The 25,521-nt window shown below is 42.1% G+C and overlaps 1 long non-coding RNA gene across 2 annotated transcripts in view; it reads right to left on the bottom strand.

Annotated features, from left to right (window-relative positions):
- Positions 1 to 7,570: 7,570 nt before the first annotated feature.
- LOC128088459 (uncharacterized) overlaps positions 7,571 to 25,521 on the bottom strand; it is a 35,624-nt gene continuing 17,673 nt past the window's right edge. For both annotated transcript variants that reach the window (XR_008210255.1, XR_008210256.1), the window contains exons 3-9: positions 21,146 to 21,257; positions 20,245 to 20,438; positions 18,206 to 18,241; positions 15,520 to 15,659; positions 13,024 to 13,131; positions 10,609 to 10,729; positions 7,571 to 8,719 (exon numbers count right to left, since the gene is read on the bottom strand). This is a non-coding gene — a long non-coding RNA (uncharacterized LOC128088459). The remainder of the gene's footprint in view (positions 8,720 to 10,608; positions 10,730 to 13,023; positions 13,132 to 15,519; positions 15,660 to 18,205; positions 18,242 to 20,244; positions 20,439 to 21,145; positions 21,258 to 25,521) is intronic.

The following is a 25,521-nucleotide window of genomic DNA, read 5'->3' as shown; positions in this document are numbered from 1 at the left end:
CCAGCATGCAGAGCTGCTCCCAATACCAGCACTCAAGAAGGTTCAGATTTCCATGTGAAGCCTGATTCTAAGTATGCTTGTTTCTGAGTGACCCAATAGAAATGCTGACTTGTGCAGAGCAGGTTTTCAGTGCTCTCTTTTTCCAATGAGCCCTGCAAGCTGTGTCTTGCTAGATCTCTCCCAGCATCTCTGTTGGCTATTTTGGAAAATGGTCATGCTTTAGCATGCTCCCCAATCAAAAATTTTCTGTCTAGCTCTGGTGAGTCCTCCTCAGGTCCATGGTCCTCCTCAGGATGCTTCCTGGCAGAAGGAGCATTGCCATGATGTTTCCAGGTACTGCATGGTGTCTAAAAACCCCTGAGAAAAAGTTCAGCTTGGTGGCTCCTGCATTACAGTCCTGTTCACCGCCAGACCAGAGGAGAGAAGCAAAACCAATCTAACTGCATCCTCTGACCCTGCTATCTGCCTGCTGTCTTCAGCTAGCTCAGTACAGAGAGAAATGCATCCTGGAGGGCTCGAGGTGGGCTGGATGCTGCCCACTGGCCCAGCTACCCTCCCTGCAGCCCTGCTGGGCCCCCAGGGGCCTAGGCATGAAGTGAAGGAAAACGGCTCAGAAAGATGGGTGTGAAACTGGCTGAGCCGCCCAGAGGCTCCAGCCCAAGATTTGCAAGTCAGCTTTATTACAAACATTTGTGGCGTCCCAATGAGAGCACTTCAAAACACTGGCGCTCGCACCGCAGGCAATGACTGTGGGGCTCGGCACTTATTTATTTATTTGTTTGTTGCTATTTATTAACTGAAAATGAATCTGTTTCTACACTTTTAAAATTCTTTCGGTTGGTGGGGAGGCGTTGCTCAGCTCTGCTCCCTTCCCCATGTGGCAGAATAAGCATTTTTCCAGAGCCTGCTGAACAGGCCAGAGCCCTGCTATGGCTGCAGCTCCCTCAGGCTGTGCCATCTCAGCCTTGCTGTAACACTGGAATAAAATTTAGGGCTGAGAGTGAGATACAAGTGGCACAGACGGGCTGCCTGCAGCACCCTGTAAAGTGCTGGGTCACTTTAGCCATGTTCTGCAAGACACTTTGGCATCCCAGTCCCTAGGAAGTGACCCCTGATTTGATTCCTGGTATAGAGACTTTTCTACAGCCTGCGTCATCAGAATGCTGACAGGATCTCTGATCACAGGGCAGTGTCTTCTTCACATGCTGTCAGGCTGAACAGGCACATTATTCCCATTTTACAGATGCAGAGAAGCTCAAGTATGAGCTCCAGACTCAGTGTTTAAAGTAGGCGCAAGCAGAGCTTGGCTGCAGGACAGGGCCCAGCATGATGTGTGGCAACTGAAGGGCAACCTAGGGCTGCTAGCACCAGGGCTTCACAAAAGCCATGGAAGTGAAAGCTAGCACATCCCAAGCCTTGAAAACAGGAGGAGAGGCAGCTTCACTGGTCAGTCTATTTTCACATCCTGCTGGCCAGAATGGCCTGACAGATTGGTGCTCTGTGGAGAGGACACCTAGGAACATCACTTTTTAGCATCAGAGACACCTGACTGAGCAGCAATGCTCAGAGAGTAGCAAGCATCTGCAAAGCTTTCAGGTTCTGCTCTAATGTTTGTTTGTTGGGCAGAGGAAAAATATTCCATATTCCTCAAATTTCTGGTCTCTTTGAATTATGGCAGTTTTGAAATTCAGCAGTACCATCCATGAGCTTTCAGAAGGAAAGTTAAAAATAAATTTGAGAAAATAAGCAAAGTATTGGGGTGTGTGTGTCTGTGTGTGAGTCTCTGAAAAACCAAGACTCCAACCCTGATCTAAACCAGACTGTTTCTGTTCTCCCCCTGTCTTACTCTCTTATTTAGAAAGAACTGGAAGGGAAAAGATGCCATCAGTCTCTGAGTCTGTAAACCTTTCCCCTCCCTAATGTCCAAGACAAGACTTAAAGAAGAATCAGTCTGGAATAGAACATGAAAAACCTTCTGAAAAATGACTAGAGGCCTAATGCTGTCACTGTCCCGTGTTTATTTTTCTTCCTTTGATGTCTAATGTCAAAGAGAAAATAATGTCATCTGCTGGAAACTCAAACATGTTTGCATTTTGAGGTAATTAGAATTAATGTTGGAGGGTAAAACTAACACCATGCCACTCCAGTCTTTCCCATGTGAGGAAAACATTCCATAATGACTTATATTTAATCTGGGAGCTGGCAGTCAGTCAGCAGCGGTCCAGATTCAGGCAAGAGGGATACGTTTCAAAAACGTTTTCTGAAATAAAATAAAAAATAAAATAAAATAAAATAAAATAAAATAAAATAAAATAAAATAAAATATAAAAGCCATCTATACGTGCTCTGACTTGTAAATGCCATAGCCTGAGTGCCACTGCAGTCGCAGGAGGGTGCAACTCTGCTGCAAACCAATGGCTGACAGGGGTGTAAATCAGGCAATAATGGCAGCAATACTTCAAGACCACCACCGCTTCCTAAGTACTCAGCACCCACAATTGCCACCAGATTTTTTGAAGAGCTCAATCCTCCATTCGCATCTAAACAAGGGACAAATTTCTGTAAAGCCCTTAGCACGCAGCCTCTCCCCATTGTGACGTTAATGGTAACACGCTGAGCCCTTTCAGAAAATTGGTCATACGTGTTTGTTTTGAAGCAGATCTCATCACCCTCATACCTGTTGAGTAGCATGTATCCAGAAAAGAATCACACTGTGCCTTGATTTGTGAGTGATGCTGCAGGATTCCCTCCTAAAAGACAGCTGCAACTGCTCAGTGCCCCACTGAAATATTATGTTCTTACTAATCTACACAAAACTGGTCTGAATATGATCAAGCTGAACTGAGTAAGCATGGGTTAATGCTTGATGCCTAAGGAACTATGTTTGGTCCTCATAGGACAGAAATAAATTAAGAAAAGGCTATTTCTGGACCAAGGAGTTTCATTTGGAATAGTCAGCTGTCTTCAGGGGTTAAAAATAGAAAATAAACCTTTTCTAGTTCAAAGAAAATAAATGTCTACACTTATCTATGTGGATAATTAAAAACAGCTAAACTCAAAGAGCTGAAACCTTCCACACAGCTAGTTCCCACTGAGGACCAGCTTCCTAGCAGCATTTGACATATTAGAGAATAATGTCATGATTAAGGATCACTCTGGGGTAAGTGCAGTGCTGCATGCTGCTACGTACAAAGGCAAGTTACTGGTGATGGTACTACAGAACAGACTAAAACGTTTGAAAAAAACCCAAAAAATCTTTTCAGGCAGGCCCACACCACCTCTGCTGACCCTGTCTGTTGCTCAGAGCAGAACAAATGCTTCATTTTCCCTTCTGCAGCTGTACAGAGGTGTGTGCCCTGGCCCTTGCTGTTGCACGGATGCTGTGTCTATCCAGGTGACTGCAGCAATGATTCTCATGCTGCTGTCCTACGTCATGGGTTCTCCAAGACTCACAAGGGCATCACTAGTGCAATGACCATCTTCTCATTTTCGTGTACTGCCATCAAGCTTCCCATTTTCTGCCTTTGTTCACCAAATCAAGTGATCTGACAGATCATGCGGTCTGGCAGAAGTACATGAAACCGAAATGATGATGCAGAATCAGTGAGCTCCAGAGGAAGGACAACGTGGCAAAGAGGAAGAAGCAGAGCAGACGTTCTCACAGTGAAACTGCTCTGCTTCCTGTGAGCACATCACATCTCCTTACCCCCTCAGACTCCACTTGACTTCAAACTGACAGGCAGCTATCAGCTGCAAGGGCAGCTGGAGGAGTCAGCAACGTCTTTATGCACAAAGGACTTTTTAAAGGCAACTCTTTTTCATGTTTCATCCAAGCACCCTACAGGAATATGAAATCCCAAGCTTTGATTTTTATCCAGACGATCAGTCTTTTTAAGTCTGCAAAGCTGAAAGTAGATACCTCTCATATTTGCAACATATTTTCTTTGTTTAGCCATGGCCAAAATAAAAGTAAAGCAATAGCATACTGTCCTCTTTAAAGTTATATTGGACCATACAGTCAACTCCAAAGACAATTTCCCAAATATATGACTGCCTTCCAGGCCTGAACTCTTTCATGCTGTTTCTCATACTGGCGAGACAAAAGCATCCCTACTAACTTGCAAATATCGAGGCCATACAAATTCCTGGGCCCTGAGTGCTGCCTACACATCAGATGTGCTCCAGCCACAGCCAGGCAGGAGGCAAAAGAAGGAGGAGGACCATGGAATGACTTCTTGCTGCTTTCTTCAGCCCTTACCTTCTCTGTTGCTTCTCATCTTCCCTACTCACCTTGCTCCATTTTGCTCCCTGTCTTTCTGATTAATACCATTTTCCTCCCTGTCTTTCAGGCAAGGGATTGGCTCGGTACACAGCTATGTGAAGAGCATGTTCTCATGCTGAGGAAAGTCAGCACAGCTCCACATCCTGGAGTCTTTTTTTATCTGCAAAGGAATATTTCCCCCAGCTTTCTTCCTTCCTAAAAGCAGTGCTGCTACCACAGCCTGCCTACCCATCACTGCTCCACTCTCCCTAGCTTGTTGCCTCCTCATTTCCTCCACTGATTCTCAGCTTGGTTTCCTCGCATTTCTTTTTTCCCCAGCTCCACTCCATTTGCAGGAGCTGGGGTCTGCACAGTGAGGGCAATGTGAGATTAATCAAGTTTGGAAAAATTGTCTTTTCTGTGCACACATGATGCTTTTTTGTTGTTGTTATTGTTGTTTTTTCCCTTCAACTCTCAGTGAAGATAAATGTGTCCAAAACTGCTGTGAAATTCCTCAGAGAAGAGCTGACAGAGCTCCCAGTCAGAGCTGTGCCATGCCTGTTTCTGGCATAGGAACCCACATGCATCTCACAGCAAATAGAACAGCAACCACTGATAGGAATAAAACAATTCTCAGCACAGCACATGCAGGTATTTTAATGGAAAGAAGAAAAGAGAGCGAAATGAAAGTATCACATACATTCAAGTCTTTCATTGCTTAATACAGGCGTACTGTATCACTACATCATTTCACTTCATTTGGTGTGAAACTGCAGTAAGCCCATTAAAGCTGAAGGAGCTGCATCTGCTGATCACAGTGCAGTTCACTGCATCTATTGCTGCAATATCATTGCCTCCCATATGGTGCTGTAACTACTCAGTATGCTGAATTGGGCACTGCCTAATATCTGTGTGTCCCAAAGGCTGCACTGATCTTACCCTTACGGAGAGAAGATCCCATCCTTTTCCCTGCTGAACGCACCCATTGCCACCAGGCAGCTTAGAAGTTTGAGTGTGTTATGGAGGATTTGCCACTCCTCCTCTTGTACTGCTGAACACAAGGTACTTGGCTCAGGATCTTTCAGCACAGAGCACAGCTGAACCTCCTATGCGGTCCATCACTCTACTGCTAATGCCCTCCTCCTTCCCCAAGGGTAAATGTGAAGTTTATCCCTGTGAAGAGAAAGATTTCTTCCTAGGATCCACTCTTACAAATAGCCACTGTGTGGGTTTTCCAGTGCTGGTTAATAACAGCTATATTTTATTACTTAGAAAACATCTCTGCGCCAGCATCCCACATATTTCACACTTCACTTCCTTCGCATGAGTACTCTGGGGTCCCACTGCTTTACTGAAGTGTCGTTCCAAGTTCCTCCAGCCGTTGTCTTCAACCCTGACTGTCTCTGCAATGGGAGCGCTGGAACCAGGACCAACCAGATGTATTTGTCTGCTCCAAAATTCTTCTTTATGGGCACTCAGCTGGCATACATGGCCTTCAACAAGCAGCTTTTATCACTGTGCTCTGATCCTCATGTCCCCTCAGATTTTTACCTGCTGTCACAGCCCACTTCATTCTCAAACTAAATCTCACTTTGTAATCACTGTACGCACATTCATTTGGGCAAGATATTTTGTTTGTTTGTTAGCCTTTTAGAGTGGGCTGCAGCAGATTCACACTCTTTTGCTTTCCAATCGATACTTTCTCACCAAACCTTCAGGTTAAATCTCTTATCTGAGAGGGGAGGGATTTACTGCTGTTCTCCTGCACTTTTTGCCATGCTGGAACTTTTTCCTATTTATTCTAACCAAGTTCCCTACTTTTAAAATATCTGATCTAAACGGGCAGCGATCAGCACTGCCCAGGGGATCATGTACCCTCACTGTCTGTATTAACTCCTGCTTTTTTCTTAGGGGTAAACTGAACCTCCCTCAAATACGCATCAAAACGGCTTTAAATAGCAGTCATCTGTGGTATTAATCAAGTTTCTTCTTAAAACCATCCCAGATGTGCCATTCAACCAGCTTATACTGGTTTCTGTAAGAACACCCACTGTTATTATTGTACCAACAGATTTTGCAACTTCCTTAATTTCGTTTAACACATGAAGGTCTTAAGTCGAGATCTTTCTGCAGCAATGAGGGTGTGCTAACAGCAGAGGGTTGCAGAAATCTGTGCAGCAGGACAGCTGACAGCGAGGGCTGTAGGCACCATGTGGACAAGGGTCTGGAAGCAACCAGGGGCCAGACAGAGGAGAAGCTAGATGCAAACTCAGCCTGACACAGCTGAGCATATACATGAACTGGACCATGTTCATTCAGAGCGCTTGCCTGATTTCATTTTTTTTCATCGACTGAAAGGTGGAGAATATGTCAGGAAAAGAGTCAAAATAGGCCCGTGGATGAGCAGGGACCCACAGCCACCCCATACCAAAGCTGTGTGGAAAAATGGTGCTTGGCAGAGGAAAAGGATCCTATAAAAAAAGCTCTCCGTCTGGGCCTGGGACATTCTGAGCATTCTTCTGACCTCCACCCTCAGGCAGTGAGAAATTACTGCCTCTTGTGCGAGTAGGGAGAAAACAACAAGACAGACTGTTTTTAGCATGCAGAAGGTAGCTGAGTCACCTGCTTGAAGGGCTGGCTGCCTATAGTTGACCTCAACTGGCAGGTATTTCCTCTCTGGCCATGCTTTGGGGTGCACTGCCTGCACCAAGGTTTCCACCCTTGGTGACCCAGAATCACAGAATCACAGAAACGTAGGGGTTGGAAGGGACCTCCAGGTATCATCAAGTCCAACCCCCCTGCCAAAGCAGGTTCCCTACAGCAGGTCACACAAGTAGGTTTCCAGGAGGGTCTTGAATATATCCAGAGAAGGAGACTCCACAACCTCCCTGGGCAGCCTGTTCCAGTGCTCTGCCGCCCCACCTCTCCTCCCAGGGAGAAGTGGGATAGTGGTTCCCTTCATTAAAGATCCCACGTGCACCCCATGGGTACCTGAAAGAAAGCAGAACCCAGAGTGCTCTCTGCAGGAAGACCCAATTCTCCGTGGATATGGAAGTCCAGCTACCTATTATCCTGTATCCTTAGTCTGGTTTATATTGCGTTTCCCACCCTGAAAATCAGAGATTAACTTACTAAACTTACTAAAATGATGAAAGCAAAGTCCGAAGAAGGCCCAGTGAAATGACAGCACACAAGACTGGAAAACACTTTTGCTTCAGGCCTTATTCAGTTGTACCCCTTAATACAAATAACCAAGCTAAGCACTGTAACACCAGGGAAATCCAATAACATTTTCTCATGCAATAGAAACAGTTTTGTAGGGACTTATATTTTATTTGCAAACTGGCTATCTGTTACAACCAGCAATTTAAATCTAAGCAATGGAGTAATATTTCAGAAATGATTAGAGCAAAACAAATAATCACATGAACGGTATTATTTTGCAAAACATGCGGGCCTTGGTAATTTGTGGGCTTTGGTACTAAAATTGTGCTGTGCCTTTAATCAAGATAATTATGCAAACCTCTCTGAAGGTCATAAAGGGTTCAGGAGGAGGCCTTTTGATGCTGGGATGCAGACCCAACACCCGTATTACATTGTTCTGATTAGAAATGCAGCACCGTTTTCTTCAGTTTCATGCTGTTCTTGAATGCGCAGTGGGAAACACCAGCATTTCTGACTCGCATATCCTGAGATTGCTTGGCACACTGCTGCAAAAAATCAGCTTTCTTCCTCCCGCTCTCTAACATGGACATGGAAAAGAGCCTTCTCTTTCCATCGCCATGCCTTCTAAAAACATTACATGAGAATTACAGCATTTATTTATTTTCTGGAAGGCAGCCAGAAGGGAAAAAACAAAACAAAACAAAACAAAACACATAATCCTCTTTCAAAAATACCCCTCCCTGTGAATTGGATTATGTTGTAATCCGTTCTGGATCTATCCCAGGCCTGCTTGCCTTCTGGGGTGCAATGACAATGTTTTGGACGGTCTGCAGCGCTGGGTGGAGGGGGCGGACCACCGGCAGTCTATGATACAGCCCAGGTTTCTCTCCCACCTCTGAATTTTACAGCCACAAGGAAAAAACCTGTACACAGACTGGGCTTTGTCCATCTGCAAAGCACACACTTAACCTGAGTTGCTGCTGCTCACGAGGTCGCGGACATTGGCGCGTGACCATCTGGGGGCACTTCTGGAGTGGGGCTTTTCCCTCTGTGCCACCGCTGATGCTGCTCTGCTGATGTTTCACATGACTCTTCCCCTGCAAACTGTCACTCTTCTTTATTTCCTTTTTCTTCCTGAGTGGTCTCCGTGGCCACTCGTCTCCATCTGACTTTGTGGCAAGCTGGGGATTGCTAGCGTTCTGGAAACCCGATCTCTGTGTCTCCGGCTGCAGTATAGGGACCAGAGCTCTCTTCAGCTCAAATTGAGGGCAACTCGATGACAATCTGAAGGGACTTCAGAGAGGGGAAAAAATGATCCAAGGCTTAGATGTGGGCTGAAGGAAAATGAAGGGAATGGGCTTTGCAGTATCTTGGCTGGATGATATCTAAGTGGGATATGATAATTCCTCATAAGTCTTAGGAGGATATAAACACTTAAAGGCAGAGGAATTGATTAGGACTGGAGAAGGAGGTATAAGTGGGATTAATGAGATGGAACTGAGAGCAGGAAAATTTATGCTTTACAGCAACATTTCCTATTAGGGAGATCTGCTACAGGGTCGGATAGGATTCCAAGGAGAAGCAATGGAAACACTGTTGCTTAAGCTACTTCAGAGAAGACTGGACAAACACTCAGGAACACGCTGTAGGGAACAATTCCACAGTGTTGGGGGGATGGAAAACATGATCTAACATTAGTTGTTCTCATTTCTAATTTACGTGGTGACTCTATATTAAAGGTGGTTTTTATTATTATTGTTATTGTTATTATTGTATTTCTTGAGATGCTAGCCAGTTATCAGCAGAAGAGACATTCTAAAAAGTTCCTTCTGGTATTCTGTAATAGTCCTGTATTTCCCTGCTTCGCAAATCTTGTCTATAATACATCAGTGCATACAGGGCTGATGATTTATAGCAGGAACGTCATTCTCCATTCATCCCATTTTGCTGGGTTACTGTAGGATCTCTGACCAGTGGTTATCTTGTGTGCTTTATGAGCTACAACACCGAAGCACAGCACAGCACAGCAAATTGAGTCAGATGATTCAGTATGAATTTCCTGGCTTTGGAAAATTGAAAAGCCAGATCTTCAGTCTCATTTGATAACTATTTCTTTTTCCTATTACTTTTTCTTCACATGTGCAGGCAGTTTCATAGAATAATACTTAGAAAATCTTTGAAAATAGGACCTTAATAGGTGAAAGGCAGAAACAGGCATTATTTAGCACAAAGAGAAGAAGCACCACAAGAACGAGGGAATTCTTGCTGAAGACACATTTACTCCTGTAAGTGACTTTTACTGACTTTGTAATGCCATTCCAAAAGGCCTGGGTTCTATTTTTCGGTTGATTTACATCATATACGTGAAAGTGCCACACTCTCATTTTAAAAAGGGAGAACAATAAAGCAATAAAGGTTTCCTTAACGTCTAACAATGTGAGTGATATCACAGGTAGCTCTGGGAGGTCCCTGAAGCTGACTGACCTGCTAGGAATGATGTAGCTAAAGCCTATCCTGGCGTAGGTGAGGATAAAATAGATGCTTTCGCAAGCTTCTTTCCAGCCTTAATTTCTAGTTATTTTTCTTGGAAATTTTCTAGACATCTAGCATTTGTGCAGATGCATATTAGGTCAGCTAAAACCAAACACTGATGGAGTATAAGGTCAAAACGGACTATTCAGCTTATCTTGTCCAGCATTTCTGAACAGTTTCCCAAGTGTGATCTCATAACAAAAAAAGAATAATAGGCCTTTTCCCCTCTTCTCAGCTGGAAAGGAGGGGCAGCTAACCTCTCATTGAAGATCTTAAGACCAGAAGGTTGAGAATAAAGACTGTAGTTCAGCCTCCAAATGGAGCTGTGTACAACGGCTCCTGATACAAATGGGAGCAGAGCTGCGTGACTGAAGTGTGCAAATGGCAATATGCACAGACAGGACACAAGGCATGTCAAGAAAGGGACACGAGGTTTGCTCTTTGTCACATACCAAATTGATTGCCAATGGAAGGTGCCTGATTTTCAGGGACTCCTAACACTAACACTGTTCAGAGACTCACGCGAGCTAATGCTGACTTCATTAGAGCTCTCTGGTCAATGAAAGCAATTGTGTGTTGTCTAGCAGCTGGACTGGAAGACAGGAAAGGATTTGATTCAATGCTAGCTGTGCTCCTGACTCATAGCTTACCCTCCAAGTAAGTCATCTGACCTTTCTGCAGTTCAGTCAATCTGGCTGGAAAGTTGTGCGGGAAGAAGGGAAAAGCAGTATTCTTGGTGAAAACCACAGACGGAATCTGAGCTGAGTTTTCCTAGGTTAAAAAAGAAAGAGACAATATCAGAACGTGAGTCAGAATCGGAACCTCCCTGGCCTTTTCCACTCAGGACGTCTGGTAGTATCATCATTATCATAGCAGAAAATCATTTACCTCAAGTCTTGCTTCTAGCTCAGAAACCTAAAGGAAATACTCGGTGCTTGTGCCAGGTACACTCAGCTCCTGAATAGATTGAAGGACTATCTGAACAAATTTAATAACTTTGGACTTCTCTACATGGATCATATTTAAAGGGTATAAATAACTACAGCAAAAACTGGAACAGAGATGGATTTATATTACTAATATATTTTAAAAAAATTTCTGATGGGAAAATGGAAAAAAGTAGGGACTTAAAAATACCTTTTTTTTTTTTTTTTCCTTGTGTTATGCTTTCTGTCAGATTTTGTACTATAGAGACCTAAAGAACATTTTCTGGCAAAATACCAAGTCAAATACAACATGGTGTAAGTTCCTAATAATGGAAAGAAAGTTGCGGTGGGAAAGTGTCCAGAGCAGATTTTGTAGACAGAAGGTCCCTGAATTGGCTGCAAAAACAATTTCTTTTTCAGAATGTCTTCCTCATTTTGAAAATATAAATAGCTCTAATTAAGTGCCCCAACCTTTTTCTTTTAGTATAAGTAGGAAGTGAAGTTGTAAAAGATTGATTTTGGCCAGCGCTGCCATAAAGTGTTGAAAACAATAACGACCTGTAAGGGAAACCAAAATTCAATGGGGGCTGGATTTGTGGTTCTGAATATCTTGAAAATGCTTCTTTTTTTTTTCTTTTTTTTTGTGAGAAACCTCTGCTGGACCCATGAAATCAGACCCCCCTCTGGATTTCAAGAACATATGAACTAGAGCAAAAGAGCCTCACTCTGACAGATTGCTCATGTGGAGGACTGCTGTATGAAAAGTCCTATTGAAGACACGTCCATGCACACAGCCCCATGGGATGTGTTTCTGCATGTCTGTGACTATCAGGAGGATAATAAGAACCCAATAGCACTCTGTAGTGGAGGAACCATGCAAAATGCAGATGTTGAATGGGGCTGCTAGGTTTAGGCTCTATGTATTTTTAGTTCTCAGCCCCTGATGGAAACAGAACCTCCTTCCAATTTGATACCAGGAGAAATATTGTGATGCTTTGATCTGATGGTAGAAATATCAATGGAAATGAAGTTTTTATATTGTTACCATCACACTGCTCGTCATTTTTTAGGGGTCTACAAAAGACCTGCCATACAAAAAATGGTTAGATATTTTCACAGTTCTACCTAGTCTTCTAAATTTCTCTTTGGAAGTCTAGAGAAGTATTTAGGTCTTTCTTGCACTAGACAGAGAGATTATCAGAGCTTTCACATTAACTTGATCCAGTAAGTATAATGACAGCATCACCTAATGGGAGCCATTAGCAGGAAGGGGCTGGAACATGGGGATGGTTTTCCCAACCAGAATTTTAACTGTTATAAGACGTGATACAGATAGTACATTTTTATGAGTCTCAGGGACACCACTTCTCCATCAGCATCATGGAAATACAAGAAATCTCTCGACTTTATTTTCAATTAGGTGGTGAAAAATTAGCAAGAAGCTCCTTGTGGTCTCCCGTGAATTTATTACAGGCACTAAGCTCTTGCATTAAAAGGCATAGAGAATATAACAAACAATAGAGATCCGGAAAGATTTCAAAGTAAACAAATCTGGACTGAAATTTTAGTCTCTGAACTCAGACAGGACCTCGACCCAAGCAGGATTTACATGCAGAAATTGCTCTCTTGGCTTACACACACAGCATCAGAACTGCAGTACTAGATGTGAAACGCTGTGAGCTCTGATGCTCTGGAACATGGCCAGGCAATCTGTGTCACCTGGGAAGTTAAAAATGTTTGAGTGTAGAGTTTGATAGGAATTATCAACGCCGTGGGCACGTCTCATCTATTAGTGTTCAGAATAGTTTCAGAAGTATATCAAACTGTGTAGACTTTTAGTTTTTAAAACTCCCTCGTTACCCCTTCTGTGTTGTAAAAAACTTATTTTTCAAATGGCTGCTTTTATCTCATGTGATGCAATCTGGAGGTGAACGTCACCTCTCACGTGCTTCTACCTTTTTAGTGCATTACCTCTGCACTATTAGATCACATGAAATGGCTAACTTCAAGGAATTAATCATTCAGTCATAAAGTACAAGCTATACTACAGGAACAACATTCATGATACAGCACACCCTGCCTCCCTAAGTTTTCTCATTTCTTGAACTCTGATTTTTACAGTAATACTGCAAAACTTACCTTACATTGCAACACATAAAAGCAACAGAACCAAATCCAGAGGGACAGATGCAACAAAATATTTCTTTTTCCCGTGTGTTGAGCTGTCAAATGCAAGCCAGCTGCACTCTAGAATCATAGAATCATAGAATCACCAAGGTTGGAAAAGACCTAAAAGATCATCCAGTCCAACCGTTCACCTATTACCAATAGCTCCCACTAAACCACGTCCCTCAACACTCTAGAAACAATGTATGCATGGCAATTACACATGAGCTAAACATGCCCTGATCTCTCCATAAGCATGCAGCAGAATAATTAAATCTACCTGCATACAGGGAGACTTTGCCTTACTCTCATCTTGAAGGCCAAATCTTTAAATGGAGAATTGCCTTTGGAAGATGAAGCTGATAGATTAACTTTTAATTTAGCATCATAATAGTATTGGCTCAAGTACAGAGCACTCAGAAGGCCCTAAGATATCTTGTGGGATGCAGAATCTGGTATCGACTGTGCTCTGCCATCGTGACTCAACACGCCTTACTACACAATTACTACAGTGGCTGTTATTCTCTTCACCTACAGAAAGCTGGAAGACTTGAGACTTGCTGGTTTTTGTACTTCCTCTCTTTCCTGTTCTCTATGTGAAAGCTTTCCTACCTCTCATTCAGGCAGGATCAGGGAAATAATTCTGAGAAAATTTCTTCCCTACTTCTCCTTTATCCTGGAGTTCAACAAGATGATCTACAGACAGAAGTTTACTCCTGTTTTCTCCTATTTTCTTTTTTGAATTAGTTGGTCAAACAGCCAGATAATTCTTCTAACTCATCTTTCCATGAGGTCTACTGAAACCATGGTAATGTGCTTCAGAAACACAGGGCCCAATATTGTATGCTAATTTAATTATATAGATGATGTAACAGAAAGCATTTATTTAGGCATCCTGTTCTTAAGCTGAGCAAAAAATGAACAAGAATAAGGAAGAAGCATGAGAAAACACAGCAGGTAAAGCATGTGGAAGTGAATTTATATGAACTCCTGTTCTGGATACAGATGCAACTTGCAGTACTTTATGAGATTTAGCTCCTTCTATTGAAAATTGTTCATGTAAATATCTTGGTATACCTAGAAAACTCTGATTACTCTTGGCAAACTTAGAGAGTGAAGTTTCGTTTTCTAAACCATATATAATGAATGAAGGATGGTCTTTCAAATCAGAAGGCCAGTTTGCTCAAGCAATGTGTCAAAATAGCATTGCTATGGTAACAGTCTGGCATCTTTCAGTGTGGTAGGATTAGAGCACAAAGATGTTTCCAATTGGAAACCATGGTTGTTTCTCTTTTGTATACATCACCAATCTCTTTCTAGGTAATGGATCTCCATCCTGTAAATAAGCCAGCAACATACACCATTCTAATTTGAGAACTTCACATTTGGAAAGTAAAAAAAGTTCCTTCCTTCCTTCCTTCCTTCCTTCCTTCCTTCCTTCCTTCCTTCCTTCCTGCCTGCCTGCCTGCCTGCCTGCCAGCCTCCTCCCTTCTTCCCTTCCTCCCTTCCTTCTCTCTTTCTCTCATTTTTCTTTCCCTCTCTATTTCTCCCTTTCTCTTTCTTTCTAACTAGCTCTCTCACTCTCTTTTCTTTTAAATGGCACATATCTGGACTACAAGTTGTAACCCCAAAATCTATATAGTCTGTGATGGACATTTTGTCATATCAACAGTCAGTTTCCAGAAGGTTCACTAAAAAATGTGTGTAGAATTGTATCTTGTGTTCCTGAATTTAAAGCTATTTTCTGTCATCTTGCTATTCTCATTATTTCCATAAATTGGAGAAATCCTCCCCAGAAATTTTGTGTGGAATTAAAAAAAAACAAGTTATCATATTAAATACTGATATCAGAAGGAAGTAATTTTCTACATCGCCTTGAGGACTGTTTGTTGGCAGAATAGAAAGGGGAGATTCCTGATTTTCTACAGAAACCTGTTACTATGCTTGGAAGGTCCCAAGAAATCAGACTGGAAATTTGGGTTGCTTCCAATCACATCACCGCACAGGTATTTTTAGTGACTTTTTTTAATTCTTCAAAATCCCCCCTGAAGCATAAATATTCTACAGAAGACTTACAGGTAGACATACAGGAGAGGATTTCCATTTTCAGAAAATGTGTTTGAAACAGCTGTCCAGGAGAAACATAAAATTCCTACTGTAATTTATGAATAATCTCAAAATTCATGTCAATAAAAGATTTATATGCAATGCTACGTCATCTTTATTTGCCTGAGTGTCCCCCTTTACTCTTACCAAAGAAGTGAAATCGAGATTAATCAGTAAATTACTTTGGCCTCAACAGAGTTTCTCATTAATTCATGGTTTCTCACTTCCCACATCCCCATCACTGCTTAAAACTTCCCTTTTTACAGACAGTTCACTGTTTACATGATAAACATACTCCCCACATTACCCTTCTGGACTTGTATTGCTCAAGTGTGAGAGCTTCAGTGCATCCCACTTCCTTACCAGCCTTTTGAAACCGCTTTGATGACAGTGCTTGGTGACCACAACAGGCAGTGAGTACTAATATTGCAGTACAGCAAATTTTCCCAATCAATGAAGCATAACATTCAGTTTCTCCAGCTGTTCCCATTCCTGGAAACCTGCTGGAAAAAGCCACCATGGAGGTAAAATAGGCTGTCTGGGAGCAGAAGGCTCACTCACATCTTGAAAGGAGGCATGGAACGGGATGGGGCTCTTGCCCTGAGACTGGGCTGTGGCAACTCCTTTTGTTGTGCTGCTCGGATAAAAAACCAAGCAAGCAACCAACACTTCAAAGTGTGTGCAGTATCTGGAAACTCACCAAAGGGGAGGCAATTCCTCTGGAGGGTTAGCTGGGACAATTGACTCCCTGCAAGGGCTGGCATGGAGGGTGTGTCTGCAAGGAAAGTCTTCATAGCCAAAGTTTCCCCTTGCTCCAGTCACTTCACAAAATGCTGTCTCACATCCGGCAATCAAAGCCCTTCCCCAAGCTGCAGCCTGCACCTACAGCACAGCAGTGAACCCAGATGACCCACTGCTCCCACTGTCACAGAGAAGTCCATCACCGTGGGGCTATGTGGGTATTTCTGTCTTTTTTTCTTTCTGTCTTAACTGTGCACGACATTTCAGGAAGCAGCCTCAGAAATTGGACCTTTAGCCTCACTGACACAAGATAGAATACTTTAATGACTGCTATGGAAAAATATACTTCACCAAGCCAGTTTTACTCAGAGGAGCAGCTAGAGCTGAACCTTACTGAGATACTTGTTAGTGCCAGTAACATCACCATCCCATCAGTTTTGCCTAACTAACAAAACTCACCACTTCTGTTACAGATCTTTTAGTAGTGTCCTTTCAGAGTTACTCCTGCAAAACAATAGGCAAGGCCCAGGAGAAAAACTCTAAAATTTAATATTAACTTACATTACACTCATCATTTTACATCAGTATCAGATTTAAGCTGTCTACAAAACCAGAGGCTTTTATACCGCATTCAAAATTTACCAAGTTTAATTTGTATGTGCCTCACAATTAATTAACTAAACAGTTAGAGCCAGGATCCAGTCTCAGATCCAGGGAAACCATCTGTCACAACCTGGCTCAGTCCCATCGTGTAAGGTCACCAGTCTGCTGTGAGTGGGCTCCATCCATGGTATCCCACTTACTTCCAACCCCAACATTCAAGTCAAATAGTCTCTCCTTGTGCTTCTCACGATCCAGGGCCACCTCTGACCTCTTTCCAGGGTGGTGAACCTCAATAGACATCCATCCCTTCCACATTAAGTGGGTCTCATGCACAGCCCTGGGGCTTCAGGGGCATTTCCATACCTCCAGTTTAACAACATGATGGAACAAGGAACAACATTTGAGCAGAAGAATGTCTGATCACAAATGTGGGTACTCTTAAAAGGAATTGAAAAGCTCAACCCTTCTGAAACAGGATGGAATCCTCACTTAGTCACCCCTCCTCTGAACACAAGGGCTGGGCTGAGCAGGTGAGCCCATTCTCTTTTCCACACACTGAGGCACGAGTGATGACTGCTCAGCCTCTCCCCTTTGCAGCATCCCAATCAGGACCTCTTGGCTGCTTCCTTTCTGCCTTTCTTAGGAAAAAGCCACATCCCACGAGAAAGGCCAGTAGCTAAAGGATACTAGGTAGCTTCCCGTACTCAGCATATGGAGTCCTCATTTAGCATCATGATGGCTTCTCCTAGCTAGTGCCTGGAAAGGTCACTGAGCACATTTCTGAGGAAGAGCCAACCCAGCAAGTTGCCTTGATGATGTCTACATATGTGTCCACGAAAATACAAAATAGGGCCACACTCCCTGCCCCAAATACACACTGAGCACCTAAGGAGAAGGAAGGCTCACTGCTGGGGCAAGGCTGTGTGCTGTGATATGACTAAGCAGGAACATCGGTGCAGATAAAGATTCTCACAACCACAGTGTTGATTAGAGATTGGTGCTGTGAGGCCCTAGCACCCAAAAGAAGATAGGAGTGATTTCTCTGTTGTCAGAGTTAAGAGTCAGATCGCCCTCAGAGCACTTGCACCTTGCAAGAGCAGGATGCTCAGGCTGCTTTGACAACACCTGAATTATTATATTTATTTCTGAAACCTCATTGCAGTTAACTGTCTGAAAGTGATCTAGACAAACCAACAAAACAACAGCAAACAAAGGGCCAACAACGTAACCATCAAAAGACGAGAAAGAGTGATTTCTGATGAGAAATTTAAGTGCAGGTGGCTCACCCAGTCACAATAGAATACATTCTTTAAAAGAATATATTCTCAAACAGCTGTTTGTCTTTTGAGTTGTGTTGAATTTAAACATACCTCTGTGATGTCTATATGATGTTGAAATGTATGTGTTATCAATATTACAAAAGACAACTGTATTTTAAAGTGTATTTTTTTACCACAGCAAGCAAAAAATTCATAGCCCATAAGTGTAATCACCTATGCCATAATTATGGGTGCATAAGGTTGTGTATGGGCATGTATATTTCCACTATTAAATATGAAAAATGCAAATAGTAAATATGAAAAGAAACATTTAGGAGACGTCAAGGAATAGTGAAGGAAATCAAGCCCTTCTCAAAGTTAGGAGAAGGAGTATTTATCAATGCACCCTAATTCTGAAGTTAAAAAGATGGAAGATGCAAACTCACCTAGAGAATAATACATATTTTGGGGGGCGTCTGTATCTACGGAGAAGCAAATGGAGACAAAATAGATTAAAAACAAATAAGGATTTTAGGTGCCTCCACTTTGACTGCCAAATTTTATTCACTGTAATTGCACCTCACTTCTGAAGGTGAGTTGCTGAGCCATATAAATCAGCCCTTTTCAGTGCTGAAGTTCAGCACTCCAAGCACACACTGGAAGAAACAGATGTGTGAATTATCTAATTTCCATTGATGTAAATGGGAGCTAAATGACTAAAGAAGGAGTGAACCGCCTCTTTGCTACAGCCTCGTGCCTTAATGGATTCTGCAGAGACTTTAAACTTGTGCCAAAGATTTACAGCTAACAGAATTATTCAACCAAAATCTCCAACGACTAATGAATAAATAAAAGCCTCTATTGTCATTCAGGATGATACTTCCCTTTCTCAGTGGTATAATCCTTTTATACTTTCCAAAGGTAGCTTAAGATAAAGGATATTTCTCTCGTCTGCAACCTGGGGCAGAGCTGTGTGTGCAGCATCATCTTCTCATTTAGGCAGAGTCTGGGATTACACTGACAGGCACAGCATGGTGGAAGGAAGGGGCTGAGAAAAAAAAGTCCATGAGGATCCTTGCTTGGTCTAGACAGGATTTGCTTTCAGGGCCAGAATGAAACTCAGATAAAAAATGAGACTATTCTTCATCAGCCCACCATGGATTTGAATATATTTCTACTTGGGATTTTTCCTCTCTCCTGTCAGTCCAGAGGGTCATTTGGACCTCTTTCTTCGTGCTTAGCAATACCAATCTTATTCACTGCTTTTGAGAATGTGAGAAAAAAAATCCTATGGGTTTTGAAGACTGAAATGAAGCAGAAACCTTTTGCTGCTGGCTGAAATGCAAGTACATAGAGATGGCCCAAAGCCCAGGCCATGACTTTTTTTTTTTTTTTTTTTTTTTTTTTTATAAATTTGGGACCTTGCATTTTGGGAAACCTAGACAGCCCTACAGCTCATTAGTTTGGTAATCCCTGTGCTTCAACAACAGAAGCAGAGGGAGATGTGACTCATTTCCCAGTCACGACTACCTCTGGCAGCTGAAGACAAATCAGTGCCCAGTCTCTGGGACAGTGAGTGGGTTATCTGTAAGCTCTGCATGCTCAGCCATACCAAGCTGTGCATAAAGGTGATACCAATTCTGCGTGTGCAACAGCCATGGCCTCTTCCCTCTAGACTTTCCATCAGAAAACAGGGTGGAGAAAGTACCCAGTTCAAATTTACCAGGGAGATACAGTTTCCTCTCAGCTGTAGGGAAGAAGGGTCAGGAAAATCCTTACATACATAAACAGCTATTGCATTTGAATTTCCTTTTTTTTTTTTTTTTTTTCTCTTTTTCTTCTTTTTGCTCCAGGCAGAAGCATGTTTCTTATCCATATGAAAACATCCTGTTCACATTTAAGATTTTCTGCTGTTAGATGCAGTTCATTTTTATCTGTTCTCAAAGCAATCAGGACAGGGACAATTTCTGATGAGTGATCAATGGTGAAAATAAAATAAATGAGGAGAGAATGGGAACGGGGTCGCTGGGCACAGTGTGGTTGATGTTACGATCTATTTTTGAAATGGTATAGGATATGGAGGTTGCATGGAGAAAATCAGCTAGCTAACCTGGTATCTGCAGGACATCTGTAGGGCAAATATATCCACGAGTCCTTTTTTGATTAGTAGTCACTGCTGCACAGTATAAGAGCTCTGTGTCATGAAATAATCTGGGTACCCTTATGTTCTAGTTGTTAGGCATGACGTGCCTGGTGCCTTTCCCTGGATGTATCACACAGGTTTTTAATTGGGAATATATCAAACCAGTAATACTTTTCTCTTACGGAAGATATTTCCACATCTGCTCTGCAAGTGATCTTCAACATCGAGTTGAGCAAAACATCCTGAATCCAAAATCTACAGTTCAGGTTTCTTACTCATATTTAGATTCACGGAAAGTTTGAAAACAGCTCTGTGGAAATACTGACTGTCTACAAACCCTACCTGAGGTAATGGAAGCAGCAAGGTGTGCATAATGCTTTGTTTCTGCTTCTGTAACGACAAGTTTTTGTTCTTCAGCTGGGAGAGGCCTGCTCTGCGTTGTGAAGTGCTGCCACAAGAAGAGGGCTGCGAGAGCCACGCTGCACTGACTTTTTGTTTTTGTACCCATAAATCAACCGTAGACCATAAAACACAACCTGTAATAACAATCACCAATATTTAATACGTTTCTGACTAGTTTGAAAACCTGTTCAAATACTTTGTACCACCCACAAAAACATTTGTAATAAATTGCAAGGCAATAAAAATCTCGTAACACGTAATTACTGGCATTATTGTATACTTCACTTTTTTTTTTTTTTTTTTTTTTTTTTGAGTAGGAGGAGCTGGGCAGAAAGGAAAAGGCTGTGTTTGAAAAAAAAAAAACAAAAGAGAAGGGAACTTTTCAGTTGTATTTCATGAGATAATCTGTTATGCTATTTTTTAAATAACATATTTTAAGCAGTACTAAATATGGAAAAGGATTTTTTTCAAGCAGATCACAAGTTCTGTTTCTGAATGAGTCACTTCTGATCAGTAGGATTCTCCTTAACAGGGGATTTACAGCAGAGGGACCAAAACCTATTTCCATTGAAACCAGGCAAGCTCCCACTGACTTCAGCAGAGGATTGACCCGACGTGCACAATGCAGCCAGGGGTGGAAAAACTTAGAGAAGTGTTGTTTTGTTTTATTTTAATAAATCTGCAAGGACTCTCCCAGTTCAATTTCCACAGCTTTCGGCACATTTTATCCTTCCTCTAGTTTGCACACAGGATTGAGGCGCAAATGTGTAAACGACTTGCGCACGTACTTGTACAAAATCAATGTTTATGTTTACACTGCTGCAAGCTTCTGCCCTCTTACCTGTGGCTTGTGATGAATTTAGCCAGGAGCTGGTTTTACCAAGGACTTGAGTTACTGGTGGCTGAAACGACATTCAGCCACCAGTATGTTTGTGATTCAAAAGAAGCCATTTCTACCAAGCAAGGAAGAGAAACCAAAATCTGTGTAACAATAATAAAAACAAAACAAAATCCCCAAATAGACACCAACAAATAACTGAAACCAAGCAACAAACTAACAACAACAAAAACCAGAGCACTGGTTTTCAGGTGAAAACACAAGATTTTGTGCTTAAAATAAGCACTCAGCTGATTGTTGCACAACATTTCATTGTTTCGGCACTTCAGATTTTATTTTCATTTTTTGGACATCTAGTTTATGGGAAAAAAATATGTGTGATTTGCTAATTAACAAAATTGATTCTGAAGCATCAATTTTATTTTTTTCTTTTTTTTCTTTCCCTTTTTGTTTTTCAGAGTATCTAGCAAGCCTATTTCCAGTACAAAGTCATGGGAACCTAGGAACTTACCTGTGGGAAAGAGAGATATTCAGATTCTTCTGAATATGTTTAATGTGAGATTTTGGACACTTGGGCATTTATACAGAATTACTTATTCAGATTTGAAAATATACCAGCTAGAAGCTTTCTTCATGATCCTTTCCCAGATTCCCTGGTTCACGTGGATTCAACCACTGGCTGAACCCTGCCATGAATGTCTTTGTCCATGGCAGATATTCCAGGCTGTCAATGGCTCTCAGAAAGGCTCCCACTTGTTAGAGAGATTAACAGGCAGCTCCTTTGAAGGGAGGCACCTTCAAATCTGTTTTCACTCCCCTAAAACCAGCTCTCGCTCACCGAGGAAGTGGGTTAAAAAGATCTCAGCATATGGAACTCTGCTGTTTCCTTCCTCCTTCTTCACTCCATCCAGCATATTTTCATCCTTAAACCAATGTTTTGAAAAACGCATTTATTTTTTTTTTAAAAGCAACTTGTGCAATTAGAAAAACATTATTTAAATACCGCTGAAATGCTTTTCCTGTCTCTCATTTAAAGCCCTGCAGGTGAAAATGTAAGAAAAACAATTTGGGGCATTTCCACACACAGTCACAAGACCAAGACAAATTGCGGACTGAGGGAGGAACGGCCTCTGCCAACTGCAGCAGCTGAGTTAGAAAGTTACATTCTTCCACTGAGTACTTTTCCCATTGTTAACATGTGTACCACGGCATCCGGAGATGATATGCATGCTCTGCACACAGACAGTCACAGGATTAAGCAGGGCCACTCACAGCATACATTATCCTCAGCCTTAATTGCACTAACCTTCCAACGCTTCGGTCACACCAGAATCTCTTCTAGTTTGCAAGGATTACAAGGAGCAGAAGATGGTATGCAAGGAGATTAAAAAGAAATATTGGCCTTGGCATCAGGGTTATATTCATCTAATAACACACACAGGACACTATTTGTGGATCATGTTGGGCTCACCAATGAGCAAGCAGCGTGGCTGAAGAGCCAAGGAAAAACTGCTGAATGGTATTAATAAAAACATGGAACAAAATTTTTAACAGACTGAGACAGAGGAAGCAAACTGGAATTTAGTGTACACTTGAGATGCAAGATTAATGCTCCCAGAGCAAAAACACTGAGTTCAAATGTCTAAGCCAGTAAAAGCATATTTAGACACCTAGACAAAAATGGCCTGATCTGCTGTGTTGCTGAGCACCTGCACTTTCCAATGAGTTCAGTGGGTTTTACAGGCTAACTTTAGGAACACAGGTTTGAAATTTGTGAGTGTGAAATGGAATAACAAACGGGGAGTGCAAAAGCTGTGCGAGCAGATGCACTAGTCTTTGCCACAGTAGTGTCCTGCAGATGTTAGAGAGACGAAAGCAATTTTCCACGATAGATGATATGTTCAATATATACACAATTAAAGTAATGGGAAACAAAACGAAAAAGAGGGTCGTGCTCATCTGCTCTTTTGAAGATGTTTTTTCCATAGAAAGAAGCAGCTGAATGCAACTGTCGTTTAGTTACATCAAAACAACATAACATGTGTGAGCAAGGGAATTCTGGCACGTTAATTGGCAGTGTAGTTGGTAATGTGCTGTGTGCTGGACACTGATGCCTCTTTTTCTCTCTCTCTCTCTCTCTTTTTCTCTCTCTCTTTCTCTCTTTTTCCCTTCTTAATAAGAAAAGTAAACTCAAGAGAAGGCTTCCAGAAAACAAATAGGCATTGTTGCCCAGATGGTAGATATGTGGGATGTACACAGCAGATTTCGTTCCACCAGCTATGGGAAGACGAACAAGTCACTGCAGGGTAAGCCAGTATGCTGGATTTACAGCACACAAGCTGCTCTGTAGTAATAAGCCTTATGCACCCTGCAGGACACTACAGTAAATGCAAAATACTTCACTTCTCAAAGGACGTGGATGCTTAAAAGACACTCTATCTCCATGTGCCTAACCCACGCTGAAATCCATGAGAATCTGGCACACGAGTGCTTTTGTAAACATCATTAGCTGTCCACCTGCAACTTTATGTACCTAAAAACCTTTGAAAAACCTGACCCCGTGACACTGGCAGGTAATGAACCATTTTCATACTCATTTCATGGGATGCACACAGAGCATGTAGGCCATTAGGAGAACTATTAAGTTGCTCACCACCAGCAGAGGTATGGATCCTTATGGCCCCTGCTGCTGGGAGAAGCAAGCAGCTGCCAAGTGGGCGGACAGGGTCAGCGTCCTATTGCACTTGGCAGCACAGACCTTCCACATCCACCTGTGACCCATTTCTCTGCCAAAATGCAAGCTCTGCTCTTTTCCTGGTCCAGTTACATCTCCCAGAGGTCAGGTGGATGGGTAATATAGTAGAATGGAATTCCCTCGAGTTCAGCTCTAAAACCTGTACGCTTCAGTTGTACCTTAAAAGGCTTGAGTTTTGAAGATGAGCAGCTCCTGCTGAGGTCAGAGGACTGCAGGGCAGTCTGACAGAACGTCTGAGATACGAAGAGCAGCAATTCGGTGAGTCGTGCAAATTCAGCCCTCTTCCTTTCATGGTAAGACCGCAGCTGAGGGAGCTAGAGCCCCTGGCTGCTGAGCCAGCTCTTTGCAAATGTGTCCTCTGGCTCTTTTGCCACCGGTGCTGCCTATGAGCTTCCTGCTCTTTGAACAGTGGAGCATTTCTTAAGAAATTATGGACATGTATTCTCATAGGAGGTGACCGACACGTGGTATTTTCAGGCAGCTGTTAAGAAAAGTCTCATAAACTCTACTGCAAGATTTGGGACTGACAAATCAGGAGAGCAGTGCGATGGCACTAGAGAATTCAGAAGTTTGAAATCAGCTTATTCCTTCTTTCAAATATATTTTGCCCTGATATTGTGCCTCATCCAGCTCTGACCCCATACTTTCAGTTTAACACGGTGTGATATTAATGTTAATATAATAATGTAATATGAAGATAATAAAATTGTCAATGTTGCATAAATTAAAGATTTTGTAGGTCTTAAAGCATCTAGAGCTTATCATTTCCACTGGAAACCATTGGAAACCGTGGGAGATGTCAGCCTGATATGTATCTGCTTCTTAATTTGTATCTTTCACAGCATTATTCAATGAATTGGTATCGATCTCCTATGCATGTAAGCTCCATTGTACATAGTTCCAGACCAACTCTAGAAACGAAATACATGTAAACAAGGAAAAATAAAATACAGTGACTAAGAAGCTACTAAGCACAATGAAATCATGGATTTAGCATGGAGTCTAGAGAGTAGAAGCTTTCACTTCTGCTGTAAAAATATGACTTAGGTCTATACAGCTCCAAGAGCACCAAGAAAAAATGCTGAAAGCTGTGCTCAAGAAACAGTAGTATTGCACAGGTTATTTAGACCTGAGTCCTACTGCTAAATGCACCTGTGGTAATGATACGCTTCATTTCAGTTGATGGGATGAGAAATATGAGTACAAGAAGATAGTAGCTTGTTAAGGGCCTTACAGACTTTCTCGTTGCCAGGGGAATTTTCTCCCTGAGCAGTTTGGCACTGATAAGGAAAAAGGGCCTCCTGTCTCCCATCTCTTAAGCCTGCACTTTAGCCACACATCCTTTCCCTCCCTATCTTTGTGAAAGCTGGAAGACCGCAACGTCTGGCAAAATATTTAGTGATAATAATACTAAAACATTTCTCACTGACTGAGGGAACTACAGAAGTAACACATAGTGTGTGTAGGCCTCTGTCCAGGAATAATAAACTATAGGTTTCAGTCTTATGTTGAGAAAGAGCTCAGATAGCAGTGAAACAAATACATTTATCCTTATAAGACTGAAAGATAGCTGCACTGGGCCAAATATTAAGTGATAATTACCAGGGATAAGCAAACCCTGTGG

The sequence above is a fragment of the Tympanuchus pallidicinctus genome, unplaced genomic scaffold (assembly GCF_026119805.1).
Source record: "Tympanuchus pallidicinctus isolate F22 unplaced genomic scaffold, pur_lepc_1.0 scaffold34, whole genome shotgun sequence".
Lineage (NCBI taxonomy): Eukaryota > Metazoa > Chordata > Aves > Galliformes > Phasianidae > Tympanuchus > Tympanuchus pallidicinctus.
This window is presented reverse-complemented; position numbering and strand designations above follow the sequence as displayed.